The sequence below is a fragment of the Gymnoscopelus braueri genome (genome assembly GCF_963280865.1).
Source record: "Gymnoscopelus braueri genome assembly, chromosome: 1".
Lineage (NCBI taxonomy): Eukaryota > Metazoa > Chordata > Actinopteri > Myctophiformes > Myctophidae > Gymnoscopelus > Gymnoscopelus braueri.
Genome location: NC_137603.1, coordinates 56,128,183 through 56,149,121, shown reverse-complemented (window position 1 = coordinate 56,149,121; position 20,939 = coordinate 56,128,183).

Genomic DNA, 20,939 nt, shown 5'->3' with positions numbered 1-20,939 from the left:
CTTATCCAACAATGACACAATATTCTAAGTTTTGGGTCAGAGAGTCTAAATCTCATCAAATGGTGGCTCGTAGCTATGATGCCAATTAAATAATGGACCTTGATATGAAAAGGTTGTAAACCACTGCTCTATAACCTCCAGCTGGTTATAGACAGTGCGCCTGGATGATGCGCGGCGCGCTACCAACACGGGACCTCGTGATTCGCGTTGGATTTATAAGTCACTATTGAGTCAGACAGAGAGCGGACCCCCGGCGGACCCCAGGCAGGAAGAAAACACACACTGACGAGTTAGTGTGTGACTGTCACTGACTGTCACATGATTTCCCCATGACTCTCTTCTTGGGTATTTTACCACATAGCTTTCCACAGAGTAGGCTAGCAGCCTCTATATCGCATTCCAACCAGTAATCCTCAATGAATTGAATACACAGACAGGACCACAACAATGGAAACAATTCCCTGGGGATTTTTGTGTTATCCTTTTAGCACCATTGTATAATCGTACCACAACATTTTATTACCAATATTGGCCAATGTACTTTTTGATAGTCATTAGGCCTATAGGTCTACATATCACTTATGTATCACTTAACGCAAAATATATCTCTATTAAATCAATGCATTAGAGCCTTTTTTTTTGTTGCAGCCAGAGCCAGGCAAGCAGAAGTTTTAATCCGAGTTGATGTGCTGTCTGAACGTATGTTATGCACTGCTCTGTCCTAGCCTATAGGTTCATCTTGTACAGTATATTCATGTTTTGCACGAGCTATTTGTCATTTAATGCTGCATTACTTGTGACATAAGCTACTAGTTTACGTTTAAGCAAATACAACAGTGGCTCCTGGCAAATCTTTCAGGGAGGGCGAATTTTGTGACTGTACATATGTGTGTGTGTGTGTGTGTGTGTGTGTGTGTGTGTGTGTGTGTGTGTTAAAATCAGCTAATTAAAATGGCATGTTTATAATGTCATTGTGCAGACTTACTACAATACAGTGTGTGTCTAGTCTCCGAAAATTGGTATCCCAACCTGAAAATGTGGTGGATGACATCAACATTTAAGTCAATGAGACCACCTGGGTGCAAATAAAGTTTTAAAGCTAGACCTACTTGCCTCCAAAGGGGTGGGCCTATGGTTGCACTGGACTCTTGATTGGATTGTGACATTCGGTAGGTGATTTGAAGACACCACTTTTGGTGTAACACCATACATAGGCCAGTCACAGCTTTTAGAGTTACATGGTAGAAGAATAATTTTCTCTTTCTTTCTCCCATTGGGGAGACAATGACAATATACGTAGTCAATTCATTGTATAAACCATATTAGGCAGTTGTGATTCAATCTTTTTTTTTGTAGTAGTAGTAGTAGTATTATTTTCTAATACATTTTTTATTGCGCGCTAAAAATAACAGAAGTACAAGCTCCCATGCATATTGATCTTTTTCTCTGTAAAAGAGCCTCAACATGTATGGTAATTAGATATTAGTCACTAATGGCCTCAAAATGTAGTGCAAGTATCTTTCCCTTTTATGAACAGGTGAGAGAGTTATTATTACTGTCAGCATGCTGACTCTCTCTGCTGGGGCCCTTTTATCCAGCATGACTGCAATTTGAGCCCATTGGATATAAATAGATGACAATGGCAATTTTAGAACAGTGGACATATGCACCAATGTGCCCTTATCCGAGCATCTTGTCTTTCAGACGAACCCTATAGCGGGCACTCAGTAAACCATATTATACATTTAGAATTACATTAGTCTGGTTCAAATTTCCCATGACATTATGATTGAGGTTATTCAGAATATCAGCACTCTTCTGGAAAAAAAGAGAGACCAAAAATCTGTTTAATACATTAGATTCAGTGTAAAATATATATATATATCTTGACAATTGGTCAACGTTGGCTAATAAAAAAATAATAAATAAAATAAAATAAAAAAGGTTTACCGTTCTTTAATGGTACTGGTTTCTTCTTGGTGTATATGCTATGTTACCAGAATACCGCTGAAATAGGGAAGACCACGGCCACATCAGTCTGACATAACCATAAACAAACCACAGCCACATCACTATGACAACATAACCATAAACAACCAACAGCTACTATAACTCATATATATTGGAAACTCTAAAAGTAATCCAACTTATAAATGAAAACATAGATTGTCTTGTTTAAAATGTATCAATGTCACAAGACTATAGTGTGAATTGTTTTTGTCAAACTAATTTTTTTCCACATCCATACAAAATGAGCGGCCAATATTACCAGAAACACGTAGCCCCCTGATGCCATTGTTGGATTTATACAACGGCAGATGCCTGAGGAGGGCTAAAAGAAACATGGAAGACAAGCAACACCCCAGCAAGCGCTTGAGGTGTCTCAAAGCCCAGGCTCTAAGTCGGAAAAAGATTACGTACAGTATATTCGGCAGCTGTTAGAGCAATAAACAGGGACACAGAGAAGAGGGAAAAAAAACTGCAAGGAAAAATAACAAAAGTGGTTTGGCACTAGAAACTGTAGTCTTCTCGTATAGTGTAATCAACCAAACATTGCACAATGTACATATACTGTTACCAAAAATACAGGGAAACTGTTGTTATTGCTGAGGCATGGTATCTTGCACATTTGTCATGCTGATGACTGAATGATGTTGTGACTACTTTAGTAAAAAATACTAGGTACTGTTACTATTGCTGCTATACACGTAGTAGAGACAGCAGGTGTAATGCCACACCAGAGGAAGAGAGCTATACTGTCTGTTTTGTGATCTTTGTGAAATTGAAAATGAGGTTATTTTTTGTGTTATTGCCCTATATACAGTATGATGATGATATAAGAGAGGTATTTGTTAGTAAAAATCAATGTCTTCTATTTGTGTTGATTTCTTTGAGTTAGATCATTACGAAAAACCTGAGACACGTTTCAGGAAAGGAGCTTTTGTTGTCTGTCAAGCTTAGTTGGGAGAGAAGACGCTGAGCTGTAATGGAACGTATCATGTCTGTTTGGCACATTGTGTGCAGGACAAGAAAATTAGTAATTAGTAATTAGTCAAAATATATAACTGATTCTAATAGCATATATGCATTTTTCTACAGCTAAATGGCTGCCTTATTGCACTTTTACAGCAATATATACTTTTTACTCTTATTATGCTATGCTGATAAGTTTTTTAAAATTGTTTTTAAAATAATATTATCCTATCTTAGTTTTTCTTTTGTAGGCCTATGTATGTCATTGCTGTTGTAGCACAGTACTTTGTGAACGTCACAAAATTGCATTTTGCTTCTTGTCCCTGTATGAGGTCGTTTTGAGTGGACCTTGTCCATCATACCGAAGAAAGAATTCTCCATCTACATCCACTTGTAGCTTTTACACAGACATATTTCTAATTCAGTCACTCAATAGCCTCCTGGGCTGAATCCCTGGTCTACCTTTCATTGGATGACTCACGAAAGAACGAGAACATTTTAAGAGCCTGTGTGCTCCTATTAGCCAGGTACTCGACCAAATAGAAAACAAAAAATGTTCAGTCATACGGACATGGAAACACTTTCACCATGCCAGTCTGCCTTCAGTACTCTTCTTACAAAGGCTCTTCTGTGCCAGGGCAGGGATCCATATGGACCATTTCTCAATGTCAAATGCAAAGCCTGTGCAATATGAAGGACTGGCACAGAATGTATCCTATCAAACATCAAAATGCACAAATGCAGTATGAAACTAATACGTCACCATAATGGACATGTGTTCATTATTGTATCCTATAACACACAACAATGGACAGCAGGCAACCTGTCTTAATGAGAGTGCTAGTTGTTCTCTGAATATGAACAGTCTAGAAAATCCAATAAAAATACATTTGAGTAACAAGGTGTGGTGTAATTTTCATATTTTAAATGTATTTAAGTAAAAGATGTGATGAATATATAAACTCATTAAAGTATAGATCCTCCCAAAAATGCGTAAGTATTGTAACAAAGTATCTGGCTGTATACAGGATTAAATGCAACATGGTCTACTCCGTGTTTGGGATAATAAAATAAAAATAAAGCCTATATTAACTGTGCTAGATTTCTGTTCAGTTTCCATTTATTATCAATCAATCAATTGATTTGCACATGTAACCACCTTAAATTTGAGTAAAAGAGTGTAAAAATCACACCCTGTGTGAAGTGGGCGGTGTCTTCCTAGCTAACCACAATACTGAATGGAGTCAACCAATATATATGCTTTGATCTGAAAGAGCCACTTAGTGTCAGCATGTGTCTTGCTAGCTAATCACAATACTGAATGGAGTCGATCAATCATGTACAAAAGATAAATACATTTATCTTTTGTAAAACACACTTTATGATGGACAAAACCATAACTTAAAAAAAACAATAGTTTGGTTTTTTTTAAGTTATGGTTGCTTATATAGGGCTATGCACATGTGTCATGTGACACTGGCCAATCACAGTCCTGAATAGATTGTGATTGGCCAATCACAGCACAGGATAATTGTACAAATTTCCAAACCTCACTTTTAGGGCCGGTTTCACTGCCCAAGATATTTGTACATTTTTCCAAATCTCACTTATAGGGGCGGTTTCACCGCCCAAAAACATGACTGGGGATTGAAGACTTTTACAGTTTCATGAAAACAAGGCGTGGTGTAAAAAAGGCTCGGCTTCCCTATGACATCTATGACATCATACAGATGACGTATGTCTTGCCCAATTGTGTAGGAGGGAGGGCGGGATGGGGATCTGAGATTATGAATTCACAAAATGTGAACAATATTCTGGAATTTAATTCCTTGGCTTACTGGCAGCGTGCACGATAAATTTGGTGCTCATTGGTCCAGTGGTTTGCGAGAATAGCCCATGATGTGAAGGACAGACACACACACGCGAGCGAACGCGCACACACAGTCAGACAGACGCCACGCCAGAAAAACAAAACATTTACTAATGACCATACCATTTAAACCAGGTTATTATAATAATCGCATTAATGCAAAAGCATGCTAACACTCATTGCCATAACCCAATTATTCCCAGTAATCATTGTGTGCATGTATTGTAATTACACGCCAGCACCGATACAGCTGCACTCACCTCCATTCTCCTCGGGGCCTTTTTGAACTTAACAGAGAGCATGCAATTATTGCATGACCTCTATTAACTTCAAAAGTGACCACGACCCCTAAAGTTAATGGTCATGGGAAAGTTTTCCTTCTCCTCTTGTCGCTTTCACGTATCAACTTTAGCCAGTGATCATTATTCCCCTATTTCAACGCATTCAATCAGATTTAGAGAGATGGAACTCTCTTCCAATCTCGTGGCTGGGTCGTGTTGCTCTTTTAAAAATGAACATCATGGCGACGGCAGCTGTGCCCAATTCAGATGATTCCAGTCATCTTTTCACATGAAGCCATTAAAACCCTGAAAAGCTGGTTCAGCGCCTTCATATGGACCGAGAGGAAAGCATGTCTCAAATTATCTACTTGTGTCTCTCATCCTCAGAAAGTCGTCTTGATCTTGCTAATATTCGAAGGTATCAACTCAGTTCCAAACATTGGGTCAGGACCCATTTTTATGGGTCGTGAGCAGACAGGGCCCGACAGGACCACAATAGAAACAAGCCCTCAGGGATTTTTGTGTAATCCTTTTAACATTATTGTATAACTGTACCTCTGTACTTTTTGCAAACTGTTAATAAAGTATTCAATCAATCAGTCAATCAATCAATCACTTTTTTTCCATTTCCAACAAATAATTCTTTAGATAAAAAAGAAAATCTAGACATTTCAGAAATAGAATGTCAAAATTTTTTCACTAGTTTGGGTCACATTTCTCTTTTGGGTCTTGGGCTAAAAGGTTGAGTCCATATAAACCTGGCTTGATATAGATAGCTCCATATCCAAATTCCTGTTAACAAACTTTTTATTCATTAAAAAAAAACAAATATCTGAAATCGGCCTATAATAACCCGATTATAGTCTACACTGTTGTGTTAAGGTATGACGTCCTCTAAAACGATTAGAGCGTAGGTCTCAAATCACCTCTTTCTTCACTGAAATATGTAATAACCCCGATTTCTCACCAGGAATAACAGTCAATGCTTTACAGATTTGGACAACTAACAGGCTCTCAAATATGTGTGTATAAAGAAAATATAATATTCAAAAACAAGACTTCTTTCTGTTACTTACAGAGAAAGGAATTTATCAAGAGGAGCGCTACAATCCTGGACAACCATAGTGTCTCTAACTTGGAGAGAAAGCCTTTCTTAGTACGGACGAGCAACTCCATAATCTCTTTTTATAACAAGCGCAAAGAATATGACACCTTCAGCGCTTCTCATCTTAAGGACGCGTGGAAGAGAATACGTAGAAATGACAGATGACGAATGGAGTGGAACGGTCCGTCTCTAACAGTAAAGCTCATGCTTTCACAGCCCTACTGTTTTTGTAAATAATTTAACACCACTTGTTGTCGGAAAAAACATCCGGGAAACTGATTTAAAAGGTTCTTTTTCAGATAAGGTGGTCTGACATCCCGGATAAGGAAAGGGCAAAAAAGGTGTAATTAAATTCAGGATTCCTAACAGGATTTACTGGACGCCCGCTAAACGCCATGATGTGGGTTCTTCTGAAATACGAATTATGCAATCACGCTGGGTAGAAGGTTGTGCACACCGCCGTGGAAGTCAGCACATTAGAAAAGTATTTCATACAATGGGAAAAATACTTGCTCTATATTGAGGACCAATAGTAAACATGTTGAGTTTATATATAATTATCATACAATTTACCTCTCTTGCTCTCAGATAAATGGTAAAATGGTAAATGGTGCATTTATCTAGCGCCTTTATCCAAGGCACTTTACAATGATTGTGCATTACATTCACACTCACATTCATACACTGATGGCGGAGGAAACCATGCAAGGCACCAACCTGCTCATCGGGAACAATTAGGGGTTCAGTGTCTTGATCAAGGACACTTCAGCACGAACTCTGGGGGAGCCCGGGATCGAACTGGGTATCTTCCGGTTCCCAAGCGGCCGCTCTACCTCCTGAGCCACTGCCGGCCATAATAATAATCAACAGCAGTGTCACAGTCTGTTTGTAAGTCTTGTTCCTTGTTTTTAATGCATTAGGTTTTGTCCAAAGGCTTGATCTTATACACACACAATATCCTTGTATACAGTATATACTACTCCCTCGTCCCTCCTCAGTAATGTGTTGATCGTAGTAGTTGTAATTATTTAGGGGAGACAAATACAACTGTTTTGAACTTCTGGTTAACATCTCTCACCTGTGCTCCCTGTTTGAAACACCTACAGGTGTGGTTTGGTGTTCAGAGAGGAATAGGAAAGATGGCAAGTGCCAAAGATCTCGGGCGGGATTTGCACCCACAATGTCACAAGCTTATGGTGTTCAGCTCTATCTTTTTCACACATTTCCCTCCCTCCCGTTTGTTTCTGAGTTTTCTCTTCTAGAACCGCTCTTCTCTTCCTCATCCCTGCTCCAACCATTTTTTTCCCTTCCTTCCTTGCCGAGTGGTTAGTGAGCCCGCTTGGGGAGCCAGAGCCCCTGCTTGTCCCAGGTAGGACTCCAGACCAGGCCAGCAATATGTCAATGTGTGTCCCTGAGCAAGGATCATAACCCCTAATTGCTCCCCTAGCGCAGCACAGTGGCTGCTCACTGCTCCTAGTGATTATAGGATGGGTAAAATGCAGAGGACAAATTTCACGTATGTGCAAATCTACAATGACAAAAATAATGAATTACATTATATTATTTTCTCCACCCCTTCCCTCCCCTGTCTCTTATGCTCCAATGCTCCCTCTCTACCACAGTACGTGTCTTTTTTACTCTCTTTACACCCACCTCTCCACTGCTCCTTCTAGAACACACCACCCCTAAGCTTCTTCCTCCCAACCTCCCACTCTCCCTCGTTCCTTCTCTCCCCGTCCTCCCCCCCTGCCTGATATGGACCCTTTGCCTGAGAGGAAGAGCAGGGCACAATAGGTTCGTACAGGCTGACCCTAAATGGAATGCAATCAATGGAAACATCGCTTTCATGAAGAGATGCAGACAATGTAGCCGAACAGGAGAGAGAGAGCAGAGGAGGGGGTGGGAGGCAGACAGGACGGGAGTAGAGCACTGTTTCTCAACGTAGGGTCCGGGCACCACCACGGGTCCAAATGGACCCTTAAGCCCAGTCCACATCAGAGATGCAACGAAACCGTTGCAATACGTTGCGGGGAAATGGCGGCGGTCTGAATTGCCCTGTCGCAGGTCTGTTTAGAGTCAGGGCTCTATTAAGGACGTCTTAGTTACCGGCAGGTCTTATTCCTTAATTTAAGACGTGGCGGCGTGACCAAGGTGCTATGTGGTAGAACAGCCCTGAATTAGTCATGGGTGTGTTTGGGCGTTACTTTAATCAATCCAATCAGAGTACCCGCTGCCATTCCCTTTAAGATCAGCGCAAGACGCAGTGCTATTGTCCGTGCGTTAAGCGGTGAGAGCAAAGCTCACATTGAAAGGACCAAAGAGACCAGCTACTGCTGCCCAATACTGCTGATCTCCAAGCAGTGGCGTAATTTACCTAGGGTTGCTGGGTTATGAGAACCCATACACGGGATGTCCACACAAGGGGGCCCTCTATATTATGTAGCCTACAGTATATCCCCATAATAGTATTCAAGTTATTTCCACAATACTCATTGGCGAGAGCGCACCATTCCGAATGGTGCTCGTCCCAAAACACACTCGCCCCATTTTTTCCCACAGACCGAGGCCGCCGGATTAGACCCGGGGCGAGGGTGTTTTAGGACGAGCGTTCTTCCATTCCATTTTTGTGTCAAGGTGCGAAATAGCAAATACCGCATTGCGCCCTTAATTAACATATGGACACTCCCCCATACCTAAAATATGCTGGTGTTTGCGTGCAGCGCAACTTGCATAATAGGGATTGCGCATAAGATGGTGGCGTTTTCACTTAATTACCGGCTAAGACGTGGATTTAAGCCACACAAAATAGGGCCCTCAGTTGCAAGTGGTTACAAGTTGCAACTTGTTGATTCGCAAATTATTGCTGTGGACTGGGCTTTACAGGCCTGTAACTAAATTGTGTATTGAAACCCTCCCCTAAACGGACCTGTAAGGGATTGAGGACAGGAGGGGAGTAGAGGACGGGGAGGAGAGTAGGGGGAGTAGAGGACAAGAGGACAGGAGGGGAGTACAGGACAAGAGGACAGGAGGGGAGTAGAGGACAGGAGGGGAGTAGAGGACAGGGAGACAGACGGGGGAGTAGAGGACAGTGGGAGAACAGGAGGGGAGTAGAGGACAGGGAGACAGACGGGGGAGTAGAGGACATATTTTTGCCTATATACGATTTTCAGATATTGTCAAACTCTTCATTTCTGATTCCGATATCAACAGATACCGATGTATGCAGGCTTTTTTTCACCAAAACTAATGTCAGGTAACATCATCACATACAGTATCTCCTGTCGTGGAATTAACACATTATGCCTAATCTTATTGTGATGCCCCACTGGATGTATTCATAAATGCAACAATCTTTTTTTTAATTTTTTATATCAGCCGATCATTTTTCATTTTGAGTTTCATTTGGGTATGAAATGTGCTTCATGCTTGATCCCAAATCTATGACGTAATTATAACACTTAAAAAAAAAGACAGCCAACTTTAGAAAGAAAGATCAACTGTGAGATGTCTGTGTGAAATAAACTTAAAACAAAGCCAATTTGGGGCGCCCGCTGGCCTAGCGATCCAGACGCATGCCTCATATAGGCTCTACTGCAGCCTGACAGCGCGTCGCGGGTTAGAATCCCAATCCCGACGACCGTTGCTGCGTGCCATCATTCCCCGTCTCTCTCTCCCTGTTGCCTGTCTCGCTCCACTATATAAAAAATATCTTAAAAAAACAAAACAAAGCCAATTTAGACATAGTCACTAATGCTATTTCTTCCTGGGTTGGCAGTTCAGAAAGTCCTGCCAACCCCTATGGAATCATCATCTCAATACTGTGGTACAGTATAGTATATAGGTCTACGTACATTATCCTTCCTATGATGCAGCACTCCACTTCTCATAAATACATTCTGTCATCTGGTCACGGCCCTGAGGTCTGCTTGAAGCCTGATTCTCCATCTGTTTCCTCTGTATTACAGTCATTGCTCTCCCTTACACAGATACATGCAGAGACATATATATTTATTACTACTACTATTATTATTAATATATTAATATTATTATTTATTAACCAGGGTACTGGTAATGCCCGCTGGAAACGCAATACCCGTTGTCAGTGTACCCATTGTACCAGTTGTAAGAGTACAGTACATATTATCATAGAACTTGTAGGCCAGTCTGTGACTGTCATACATAAACATCAGGGGTCTGCCATGACAGTAGTCACACCAGGGGCAATCTGGGAACCCATCGTCAAATAAAAAGGAAAAACAGCGCCCCCAGCGTTTTTCACTTTTGCATTTGACTCGGGTGGAGTGATTAAATAGACCGACGCTGACTGGAAACCAGGGTTTTGGTCTGCCCTCAGCCCTCCACTTCCGGTGGTGCGCCTATGTTTTCATTCCCACTAACAATATTTCTCCACGGAACACTAACACCATTTCTCTATTGTTAAATGAGTTTGGGTTTGTTTTCAGTGGGAAGCGAGCACACAGATGTAAATCCCGCCCACTACATTTGATTGGGTAAAGCGCTGCCTGCTTCCTGATCTGAAGGCACGCCCACTTGTAGGCCACCGCTCACACGTTCTGAACGGGGCTCCCGACAGATTCAGCAGCGCAGCTCTGAATCTGTTCTTGAGAGATTACACCAGGGGCCACATGTGGCCCTTGGAGGCCCCATGGCCCACAGGTTGCATCGGCTCTGCCATGACAACAGTCACACCAGGGGCCAGCACAGGCGCAGTGTTACAGCAGTGTTTAACTCTTCAAATGACCATAACGCTCTGATCAGTGCAATGAAAATCTAGTTGGGTAAAAAGATCATCATTCAAATCATCTGTATGTTTTTGCTTTTTTTTTTTGTGTGAGCATTTATATTAGCTTATGATAAGCATCATGACATGACGTGAGCTTGTAGATCTACTATTTTTGCTATTTTTGAAACAGGGCTTAACTGATCACCCTTTCCCACCCTCTAGTCGTTTTTCTTCTTATTTCGGAAATGACGCCTATATGCTGGGCCCTGTTCCAGATTTAGCTTTTTCTGCCAGCTTTGTGTTTTTTACCATTTGCTAATCTTTTTTTTTATATTGGATTAGGCTATTGCATGCAACCTGTGTGGATATGTTAGCTTGAATTAGATGGACTTCGGAATGCCGTCGTGGTTTTGACCCCTGCCTGCCTCACCTCTGTGTAAGCCTTGTTTTAGACAAACAAATGCTTTAATTGAACTTGATCTGGCTCTTGCCTGCATTTGGGTTCAAACTCTCCATGCACTGTAACGCATGTGGGACACATTTACTAATTTCACGAAAGCTAGATTTAAAGCTATCAACAGCTTGAGTTCTCCCTGAAAAATAATTGGGGAAAAAAACAATTAACATCCAATCCTATGGAGGATAGCTGGGCCTGGGTTATTTATATATTATGGATATTATGATCATCAACCGTATCAAATGCTTTTGATAAATCAATGAAAAGTGCAGCACCATGTTGATGGTTATCAAGATAATTAACAACATGACAGACAATCAGACAGACAGATACACACAAACAGACACAGAAAAACAGACACGAACAGGTATGCACATTTTGAAAACATATTTGCATATAACATGGCTACATTTAATGCTGCACGCCTCATATTTAAAGGTCACTTCACCTGCTCTTGATTGAGTTACCATGACGCATGCACACTACGCACGCGCGCACGCACGCATGCACGCACACACACACACACACACACACATGCACGCAGGCACGCTCCCCCAACCTGCCATGCTACATCCCATCTCTCGGTTACATAAAAACCAGTTACCAACCCAAGAAGATCGTCACGAACCCATGCAATCACCCCCCCCCCCCCCCCGCCCCCCAGCCCCCTCCACTCTCCGAAGGCCGTGGCTTGAAGCGACGAGTGTGTTGTTTGAGTCACGTCAGATCCAGGGCTTATCCCCAGATTCACATAAACACAGTTTCAGAGTGTTTACAGTAATAGAGCCGACTGCCGTAGTGGCTTAGAATGTTTCCTCAAGAGAGGCTGCTCTCAGGGCTGTGTGCCTTCCTCTCCTCTCCCAGTTGAGGAATTCTAGGACTCAAAACAAGACAAAGAGAGTTTGCTTGTGAATTGTTGCTTGTGAAATTTGAAGAGTGCCGGTAGACAGATGTAGAGCAGTGATTCTCAACCCTTTTAATTTCAAGGAGCTTGTAATAGAGTTGATAAAGGGTCGTAAATCCTGCTCTATGTTAATTAAAACTATTTGTAGTTAAACAGCTGAAAACCCAGTGTAAAAAGGATGAGACGAAATCAAAGACAGACACAGGCCGGTTCTCAAATTAAAAAGGTTGACATTGTATTAAGAGAAAGAATCAATCCACGAGGCACCGTACAGCAAAAATATCTCTCTGCTATTACAAATACAGGCAATAGTATTTATACACAAGTTGAGAGAGTCCGGACATCAGATATAAGGTGGACCCTAACGATTGGTTAAGACCCTCAGACGTCAGATCATATCTGATGAGCTGTCAGGCATCAGGGTGTCATCATAATAAGTTGTTGTTCATCTTATAGTGTCCTTGTGTACAACTTTTGGTTCCACAAACAAGTTATTCCTTCGATATCATAGGACATGTGGCAGGTTTATCTGTGACAGGGTGACAGCTGACAGAGTAAATTAGTGACAATATCCCGGTCATACAGGTCATCTTACACAGATACAGGTCATTTGACATTTAATCACAAAGCGTTGACCAAGACATGTTTTTACTGATTGGAAACATATGGAGCCGGCACCAGATAGCAAATATGGAGCCAGCTACATGGCCTTGGTAGAGAAAGTATAGTAGAGTTACAAAAAGCATGTTTAAAAGACTGAAGTACAGGCTCAAAAAGACATCACTATATTAATTTGACTGGTTAGATCGATATTTCTAGATCATATCAATCTGGTCCACAAAACATATAGTTTTAACTCCATCAGCTTGTAAGGACCTTACAGGCCTGTCAAACCCAGTTTGACAGGCCATCCATTTTTGCTTCCCTGGTGGCCCCCGGACCCGAAGTTGAGAACTAGTGAAGTGGAGCATTGAGGAAGAATTATACATTATACACTATATCGTTATTATGGTTGTTTATATCTAACCTTTATATTTCACCATCACTTATAGTACTTATATAATACATTATGATATGACACGATATTTGGTAGCTTGTAGGGGCCAAGATGTCTCCGCTAGGCCGCCTGATAGCTATTGTTTTTGTTTTGGTTCAGCTTGTCCTTGTAGCAACTATAGTATAACTATGGTCTGAGCCCTGTGCTCGTTGGCAGGACTACCTTACCACCGATCTGTTCAGACTGTGTGCCTTAACGTACTTCTCCCCATGATATCATGTACATTAAAGCATAACACTTATACTGGTTCTCAACCTGTGGGTCAGGACCCCCAGGGGAGTCCCCCCATGATTTTTGGGGGGTCCCCAGTTGACAGAATTAAAGTGACAATTTAAGGACTTTTAAGACCTTTTTAATACCTTAAAAAAATGAGAAGAAAAGACTATTACTGCATCAAAAGTAATCAACAAACTATACTATAAAAACTGGTCAAACATTGGCCAAATTGTCAAACAATATAAGAAAGAGGCAAAACTTTTGAAAACAGCTGATCTACAAGGTTGCGTTGCGAGGCGTTGTGAGCTTGTAGATCGGCTACTTTCTCAATATTTATCTGTGGAACTAAATTTTGTATGCCTAAACTCCTACAATTCCAAGTGCTTGTGAGGGTGTGGGGGGGGGGTCCCCAGTTCAAATATGATTATTTTGTGGGGTCGCGGCCTGAAAAGGTTGAAAAAACAAGTGACCTAGAATATTGTCTCCGGCTCATCTTTGCCTCATCAATTACTGATTGATCCAGAATTCCACGACAGTCCAGGCTCTCTGTTTCTCAGCCTCTAGCCACACGGACCCATGTCCTGGCAGCCGCGGATTAAGTCTGATTTATCTTTAGTTGCGGAAACACAAATAAAATACACAGATTTATATCGCGTGCAGAAGAATAGCCAATTTATAAGCTCACAGTATAAATCAGGACCACTAAGTATAAATCAGGCTTTTAATATTGTTAATGAGCGTGTTTGTAGGCCTATTAACGTTGGTGTTTAATGGATGCACTTGCACATTTCATCTGTTTGCCTTTGCGTGGCTGTTGTTGTCGTTTTAAACTTTTTTTGTGGGTGCCTTTGTGTTAATGAGTGTTTTTGTGTTTGTTTTGTGGCACATTTAATTTGTGTGCGTTTTCTGCGCCCCCATTCGTGTCTTGTGTGTATTTTATCAGTGATAATTTGCGTTGTGTGCGTGTGCGTGTGTGTTTGTGTTACTATGTTTTATGTGAGCATTCCGCATTAACGCGTACCTTTTCAAAATGTGTTTGTGTTTCTTTGAGCACAAACCACAAACGGCAGGGAGCCTGGGTCCATTCCCTGTGTTTTTGTTTAGCCATCAGACTGGCGTGAGCACTCATGCTTACACTCTCCCAGTGGACACTGTGGATATGAGCACAGCTGGACCACCACAAACATCAGCTCCCATGCATGGGGGGGAGGGATACGGACAGGGGCATGTTTGGAGTCATGCCCTATGTTTAGACAAGTGGTTGGTGGGTGGGGGGGGGGCATGAGGCCTTGTCTGTTTGGAGGTAGTCAAAATCTAAAACTTGCTTTCATCCACTTTGAGCTTGTAATTCAGCCATTTTCACAATTCCTCATAAGATAACTATATAGTGTGTGTGCGGCGCTGTGCGCGTGCAAACGCACACGTGTGGGGGTCTCAGCATTTGTCAGATGTAAGAAGGGCGGGCTCCATGGGAAAAAAAGTTTGTGAACCACTCATATTTTTGTTTTTGCATAAATGAATGCCCTATTTTATATTTCTTTATATGACAGTGTCGTGAAAAAGTAGCAAAAATATCTACATCCATCTACAAGCTCACAATGCATCAACACGCAATGCTTTGTGAGCTTGTACTCTAGATGGCTATTTTCGCAATATTTGAATATTTCTGAAAATTGTTGCCTATAATAATGACATGTCCAAAATAGGGACGCCTGGTTGAAAGTTAAAGTCTGTCTGCGGGTTTTTATAAATATTTAACAATTATTTGTATTTGACATTTAAATATTTAATGAAAAGCAGAGAGCAACAGGAGCTTGTGACTAAATAATGACTACATTGGATCCACTGGAATACAGGTTTTTTTTTTCCACAAAAAAAAAAAACGTTTTACGCCTGACAGCAACGAATATGTAGGCCTACATAAACACACACAGAAGAGGGACTAGGGAAAAGACAGGGGGAAAAAGAATAATAAACAAGAAAGTCCTGTTCAACTGGAGCTGTTGAACAGAACAAATTTCCTCCGGGATTAAATAAAGTATATATCTATCTATCTATCTACTTGTTATCAGGGACCACACTACATCTAATCCCCAGCTTGTAGATTCCCTCGCAAACCATGTATTTTTAGAGTGCCACTGACTGAACCAGTGGTTAACAGTTACTTTGCATTCGTGTTAGACTGTCAGGATGATGTCAGCCATGTTGACTTGTACACATTTAGCTGTCTGCGCTGTCAGCAGGACGGCAAAATGAACACATTCCACAGGATGCTATATATAGGAGCACACCTCCATTCTCTGTCTCCATCTAGCCCTAGTTCCCTCCCCACGTCCACATTTTTCAAATGTGAAGACACACACATACAATACATACTCAGTGGTGTGTGTGTGTGTGTGTGTGTGTGTGTGTGTGTGTGTGTGTGTGTGTGTGTGTGTGTGTGTGTGTGTGTGTGTGTGTGTGTGTGTGGCGCACAGACACACTCACTCACTCACTCAGAGGCACGCACGCACACACAGACAGACACACACACACAGACACACACATGGATGCACGTGTGGTGTTATAAGCGGGCACAAACACAGATCTCTTTTCCTGTCCCCTCCTCCTCTCTCAAAAACAGACACGGACACCGTCTCTCTCTCTATCTCTCTCTCTCTCCATCTGTCTCTCACACACACACACACACGGCTGAATTCCTCAAAGAGTAAGACCTGTAGCTACAGTATGTGAGCATATTTCTCTCATATGCCCATGTGATCTCTGTCGGTCACAGATATAACTAACCCTACAACCGTGTAAAAACACACACACGCAGATATAACCACCCACACACACACACACACACACACACACACACACACACACACACACACACACACACACAGGAGGTAGGATGAGTAATTGTTTAGGGGAGGGGCTTCCTGCCCTCATCCTGTCACATCCTGCCTTCCTCAGCCGTGTCGTGCGAGACGCCTCAACACTTTGTTTCACTTGTTTTTGTGGAGCAACGCGTCGCACAACACTTTGTCTCTGACACATAAAACAGGCCTACACCTTCCTCAACTGCCATCCTAATCTTACTTCTTGCTATAGCAGTATAACTGAAGCTTATCTTTTTTTTTCCAATTCTTTATATATCCCACGATTTTGTAACCCATTTTTCACCCAGTGCCAATTGCCTAAGCTTGTAATCATGGGTGCTACTCTCCCTCTGCCAGCCTGGGAGAGCCCCGAACTGAGCTCATGCTTCCTTCACTGCATGAGGAGAGAGCAGGCTGCTTCTTATCACCTGACAGGGGGGGAGTTTCCCCGGTAGGACGTAGTGTGTGGAAGGAACACGTTATTCCAACCAGTTCTTTTCCCCTCCATCAGGCGCCCCGGCTGACCAGGGGGAGGCAGCATAGAGACCAGGATTACTGCATGTTTTTTGTGAGGGTACCTACCCTAGGAGACACAGGGAGAACATGCAAACTCCACATAGAAAGGCCCTTTCGCCAACCCCACCTAGGGCATGGGCACTAATGACGCGGGGGAGAGAGCACGCCCCCAGCATCCCCGGCGGGAATCAAACCCAGGACCTTCTAGCTGTGAGGCGACAGCGCTACAGACTGCGCCACCGTCAAAATCTCAGATAACCAAGGCAAGCTGATATAAACAAACATGGATGCCGTGAGATGCCGTTTTAGGAAACCAATACATCTATCCTATCTATCCTATCCTAGTTATATTAAAATTGCTAACATCAAGGTTGGGTCGATGTTGTGTCGACGTTAGGTCGCTGGTGGCCGGTGGATGTCACAAACATAACATGCACTGATGTCAGACACAACAGAAACCGTTGCCTACCTAACACAAGGGGTGTGTGTCCTAGTCAGGCAGTGCATGTTTGCAATCACTGGATACACGTCCAACTTGAACGCCACAGCCACAGCCCGGACTCTGTCATCTGCTCCAGGAGGACTTGAGACAGGGGTTCACAAACGTTTCCATGACAAAGACCCCAAATAGCCATATCCTAAGGGGGCAGCACTGAAGGGGGGTTCGCCCTAGGATGAGTACTAGCCCTGGAAATGACTGTAATTCAATTTAAAACTCTCTCTCTGTGTGTGTGTGTGTGTGTGTGTGTGTGTGTGTGTGTGTGTGTGTGTGTGTGTGTGTGTGTGTGTGTGTGTGTGTGTGTGTGTGTGTGTGCAAGTGTGTGTGTGTGTGTGTGTGTGCGTGCGTGTGTGTGTGTGTGTGTGCGTGCGTTCGTGCGTGCGTGCGTGCGTCTCTCTCTAATTAGACTCACTTAAACTGCCAAGTATAACCAGTCCGGAATCTAGGAACAGTATAAACAGACCTAACAGACACACTATCCCAACAGATATTTATAGCTGTACAACAGAACAGACAATTAAAGGACAGAAACAGGAACTACCGAGCCAGGAATGGCACAAAGGTCCTCATCCATCACAAAACAAAACAATGGATACACAACTACAACTCTGAAAACAGCAGGTACGCCAAATGGGAAACACGGGAACACTTCACACCAGTCTGAGACGCCAATTAGTAGACTCCAGTAGTCTTTGCCAGGTTCAAATAAGGCCGATCTACACCAGAGAATTTTCGCACACACGCGCATATACGCACACACACACTTTTAGATCCAGTCCTATTTTAAAAGTCTCCATATGGGGGACTCGCGTATCCGCACGCCTGGTGTAGCCGGTATCATTGATAATCAATTGGATCTAAACAAACGCGCTGTACTCACCACGCATACGCTCGCTTTGAAAAGTCTGGTGTAGATCGGCCGTAAGAGGATTTAGTGCAGGGTTTAAAATTGGGGGAGGGTGGGGGGGTGAAAGAAAAGTTAATATTAGGAAGAAAGGACACAAAATTATAGAGGTGTGTTTTTAAAGCATCTGTCTGTCTCTGGCTTTCCTGATGGCTTTGAAAATTGCAGTTTAGAAAGAAGAAATGGACAAAAGTACAGAAGGTAGCCATGGAGATAATAATACTAATTTAAAGCACTTTTAGAAAAATTGGTTACAAATCGCTCCTCCTATGCCTTCCCTCTATGAGCTTTCCTCCCATCACAACAAAAGCAAATAAACTACAAGGGGACCTGATAGCTGGGTGGTTAGAGTGCATACCACATGGGCACAATGCTCTGACCAGCAAGTCCCCAGTTTGATAATAGGACATAATAATACTAATTCTGTCATTTAAAGCAATTTGAAACAGGGGGGAGGGCGAGGGGGTTGTAAAAGTGCTCCTCCAATTCCTTCCCTCTCAGCTTTCCTACCATCTCAATAAAAGCAAATAAAATACAAAGGGACAATGACTGACCACTCTCTCGCTTAAAAAGAATATATACAGGATGTGTTCTCCATTATGCCAGAACGGCCAGAAACGCCACTGACTGTAGGTTTCCCCATAACATTTCATTGGATCTTCTCAGGAGTACAATACGGTGGTGTATTAGCGAGAAAATAAACTGTATAGCTACAGTGAAACTGGTACAGGGGAGAGCAGACGTAGTGTTCTGTCTAGGCAGTTACTCTTCCTCTTGGGATGGCTGATTTATCCAGTGTGCATCAATTAGCTCCATGCACAACAGGTGTACTACCTATAACATTGAGTCAGGCTCATGTCCAATTAGTTTGACTCAGGCCAGGTGTGACTGGTTAAATCAGCCAATCCCACAGGAGCCTTTTTTTGGATTTCCAGCTTTTTAGAATATCCTTGTAGAAACATTGTATCTACGACTCCATATTTATTATTGAAACATGTTTTAACTTCTCCACAGGCAGTTTCAAGTATCTTGATTCAGTATTTAGATATTTGATATTCATTTTATCAGACGCCCCCTTCCTATATAAACCCATTTATGCATAATTGACAGTCTATCATAAATTGGTAGTTTTCCTATATGGCCTATATTTTACCCGAACAACAAACCCTGCATTGCAAGACTTAGTACAGTGAGCCAACCTTTACCGCCCCACATCAAGCCAAGAGACCATAAGGCTGTCTCTGTAGAGAGCCACTGATGTGAATTACGGTCTCAGAGATCTCCCTGAAGGCATCCAACTCATCATCTCCTTCACTGCTGGAGTGATACCCTTCCTCCCCTCCTCCTGTCAGTGTTGTTAGCCCCCCACCAAAACTTATGTACACCAAATTCTATTAACTCTGACTCAATCAGAGCGCTCTCTGCATGTCATGGCCGAAGGTGAAGGCAAGGTGAGCGTCCGAAGTAGGCCGTCCATATCTAGTGGGCGTCAGGGACAATCGCTGGGGCCGTCAGAGTCCCGTCGGCTGGACAGGCTGCTGAATTTATGTGACAGGCTGCCTGTGGTAGTTAGCATTGCTCCGCGTCATGGACCAACTCGTGTGATGATGGCCTAGCTCCTTCATCTATATATGGACAGTGGCAGGCAGGGGGGGGGGGGCAGGGTGGATTGATGAAGGTAGGATGGAAAAAATTAAGATGAGTGGGGTAAAAAAAGGAATGGAGGAAGGGGTGGGGGTAATGGAAGAAGGAATAGAAACGTAATTGAATAGAAAATAATAATTGGATGAAATGGGATGGGGATAAAAGAGAAATGGGACATTGTGGGAAATAATGAGAGGCAGGGGTTGCCCATCAAGTAATCAAGAGGCATCTATATTCATTATTTTTGGATTAGTGGAATATCGTTGTAAAACATGGCAGGATAATGAATGCGCTACACATTATTGGTGTAATGTGGTCGGCTCAAGTCAGTTTATCTCTGTGGCCATGCTAGCTCTTATAGTGGTATTGGACGGCGCTTTGGATAACAAACACCCACCACTTGCTTTTTAGTTTGTGTTCTTAACGACTTGCACCCTATAACATCCCTGTACCGGGGCAAACATTTGGTTAAAGTAGCATTTCTATAGACCCCTTAACAGACGACGTCACACTGATAAGAACCAGTATGCACGCGCAGGCCGGAACCAAATGAAACCCATTCTGTCATGTTTCTCTATAGGACGCGCCTCACTAGCCAACACACAAGAGGAGGTTGAATGTACTGAAACCAGCGCACCCCGAAACAATATGTTGGGAATTGATTGGATGAAACAATCACCTGTGCGTCCAGTCTCCATGTTGGTAAACAAATAATTGGTCTATAAGCTCACAATGTGTAGATCGGGGAAGGGATTTGGTATTCTTCTGCCTATACATACGTCATGTCCTTGTATGAGCGAATAGGGGAAGGGGATCAACCTCACGTGATTCCCTTATTTGACCCGGCAAAAACTCGGATGTGTCTCACAGAATATGATTATTGGCAGAATCGTGGAAAGTTATAT